We start from the raw sequence: 3,223 nt of genomic DNA, 5'->3' as shown, positions 1-3,223 counted from the left end.
TTTCGTGCAGAATTCTGCTGTTTTCTTGCAATTCAGCCGTTGAATCTTGGTAAAAAGTCATGATTTTGTAGATTTCGTGCTCTTCTTTGCGAATTCAAGCCAGATAACAACGAAAATCGGCGAGAAATCGTTGTTTTGCTTCGAAATATGCGGTTTTCTGTAAGAATTTTGATGATTTCGTGCAGAATTCTGCTGTTTTCTTGCAATTCAGCCGTTGAATCTTGGTAAAAAGTCATGATTTTGTAGATTTCGTGCTCTTCTTTGCGAATTGAAGCCAGAAAACAACGAAAATCGGCGAGAAATAATCATTTTGCATCGAAAAATGCGGTTTTCTCTATGAATTTTGATGATTTTGTGCAGAATTCTGCTGTTTTCTTGCAATTCAGCCGTTGAATCTTGGTAAAAAGTGATGATTTTGTAGATTTCGTGCTCTTCTTTGCGAATTCAAGCCAGAAAACAACGAAAATCGGCGAGAAATCGTCGTTTTACATCGAAAAATGCGGTTTTCTCTAAGAATTTTGACGATTTCGTGCAGAATTCTGCTGTTTTCTTGCAATTCAGCCGTTGAATCTTGGTAAAAAGTCATGATTTTGTAGATTTCGTGCTCTTCTTTGCGAATTCAAGATAGAAAACAACGAAAATCAGCGAGAAATCGTCGTTTTGCATCGAAATATGCGGTTTTCTCTAAGAATTTTGATGATTTCGTGCAGAATTCTGCTGTTTTCTTACAATTCAGCCGTTGAATCTAGGTAAAAAGTCATGATCTTGTAGATTTCGTGCTCTTCTTGGCGAATTCAAGATAGAAAACAACGAAAATCGGCGAGAAATCGTTGTTTTGCATCGAAATATGCAGTTTTCTCTAAGAATTTTGATGATTTCGCGCAGAATTCTGCTGTTTTCTTGCAATTCAGCCGTTGAATCTTGGTAAAAAGTGATGATTTTGTAGATTTCGTGCTCTTCTTTGCGAATTCAAGCCAGAAAACAACGAAAATCGGCGAGAAATCGTTGTTTTGCATCGAAATATGCGGTTTTCTGTAAGAATTTTGATGATTTCGTGCAGAATTTTGCTGTTTTCTTGCAATTCTGCCGTAGAATCTTGGTAAAAAGTGATGATTTTGTAGATTTCGTGCTCTTCTTTGCGAATTCAAGCCAGAAAACAACGAAAATCGGCGAGAAATAATCATTTTGCATCGAAAAATGCGGTTTTCTCTAAGAATTTTGATGATTTCGTGCAGAATTCTGCTGTTTTCTTGCAATTCAGCCGTTGAATCTTGGTAAAAAGTGATGATTTTGTAGATTTCGTGCTCTTCTTTGCGAATTCAAGCCAGAAAACAACGAAAATCGGCGAGAAATCGTCGTTTTACATCGAAATATGCGGTTTTCTCTAAGAATTTTGACGATTTCGTGCAGAATTCTGCTGTTTTCTTGCAATTCAGCCGTTGAATCTAGGTAAAAAGTCATGATCTTGTAGATTTCGTGCTCTTCTTGGCGAATTCAAGATAGAAAACAACGAAAATCGGCGAGAAATCGTTGTTTTGCATCGAAATATGCAGTTTTCTCTAAGAATTTTGATGATTTCGTGCAGAATTCTGCTGTTTTCTTGCAATTCAGCCGTTGAATGTTGGTAAAAAGTCATGATTTTGTAGATTTCGTGCTCGTCTTTGCGAATTCAAGCCAGAAAACAACGAAAATCGGCGAGAAATAATCGTTTTGCATCGAAATATGCGGTTTTCTGTAAGAATTTTGATGATTTCGTGCAGAATTCTGCTGTGTTCTTGCAATTCAGCCGTTGAATCTTGGTAAAAAGTCATGATTTTGTAGATTTCGTGCTCTTCTTTGCGAATTCAAGCCAGAAAACCACGAAAATCGGCGAGAAATCGTCGTTTTGCATCGAAATATGCGGTTTTCTCTAAGAATTTTGGTGATTTCGTGCAGAATTCTGCTGTTTTCTTGCAATTCAGCCGTTGAATCTTGGTAAAAAGTCATGATTTTGTAGATTTCGTGCTCTTCTTGGCGAATTCAAGATAGAAAACAACGAAAATCGGCGAGAAATCGTTGTTTTGCATCGAAATATGCGGTTTTCTCTAAGAATTTTGATGATTTCGTGCAGAATTTTGCTGTTTTCTTGCAATTCTGCCGTAGAATCTTGGTAAAAAGTGATGATTTTGTAGATTTCGTGCTCTTCTTTGCGAATTCAAGCCAGAAAACAACGAAAATCGGCGAGAAATCGTCGTTTTGCATCGAAATATGCGGTTTTCTGTAAGAATTTTGATGATTTCGTGCAGAATTCTGCTGTTTTCTTGCAATTCAGCCGTTGAATCTAGGTAAAAAGTCATGATCTTGTAGATTTCGTGCTCTTCTTGGCGAATTCAAGATAGAAAACAACGAAAATCGGCGAGAAATCGTTGTTTTGCATCGAAATATGCAGTTTTCTCTAAGAATTTTGATGATTTCGTGCAGAATTCTGCTGTTTTCTTGCAATTCAGCCGTTGAATCTTGGTAAAAAGTCATGATTTTGTAGATTTCGTGCTCTTCTTTGCGAATTCAAGATAGAAAACAACGAAAATCAGCGAGAAATCGTCGTTTTGCATCGAAATATGCGGTTTTCTCTAAGAATTTTGATGATTTCGTGCAGAATTCTGCTGTTTTCTTACAATTCAGCCGTTGAATCTAGGTAAAAAGTCATGATCTTGTAGATTTCGTGCTCTTCTTGGCGAATTCAAGATAGAAAACAACGAAAATCGGCGAGAAATCGTTGTTTTGCATCGAAATATGCAGTTTTCTCTAAGAATTTTGATGATTTCGTGCAGAATTCTGCTGTTTTCTTGCAATTCAGCCGTTGAATCTTGGTAAAAAGTCATGATTTTGTAGATTTCGTGCTCGTCTTTGCGAATTCAAGCCAGAAAACAACGAAAATCGGCGAGAAATAATCGTTTTGCATCGAAATATGCGGTTTTCTGTAAGAATTTTGATGATTTCGTGCAGAATTCTGCTGTGTTCTTGCAATTCAGCCGTTGAATCTTGGTAAAAAGTCATGATTTTGTAGATTTCGTGCTCTTCTTTGCGAATTCAAGCCAGAAAACCACGAAAATCGGCGAGAAATCGTCGTTTCGCATCGAAATATGCGGTTTTCTCTAAGAATTTTGATGATTTCGTGCAGAATTCTGCTGTTTTCTTGCAATTCAGCCGTTGAATCTTGGTAAAAAGTGATGATTTTGTAGAT

This window comes from Gnatocerus cornutus, unplaced genomic scaffold (assembly GCF_029298725.1).
Source record: "Gnatocerus cornutus isolate USDA-ARS CGAHR unplaced genomic scaffold, icGnaCorn1.1 ctg00000038.1, whole genome shotgun sequence".
In the NCBI taxonomy this organism is placed as follows: Eukaryota; Metazoa; Arthropoda; class Insecta; order Coleoptera; family Tenebrionidae; genus Gnatocerus; species Gnatocerus cornutus.
Note: the sequence above shows the minus strand (reverse complement) of the source record.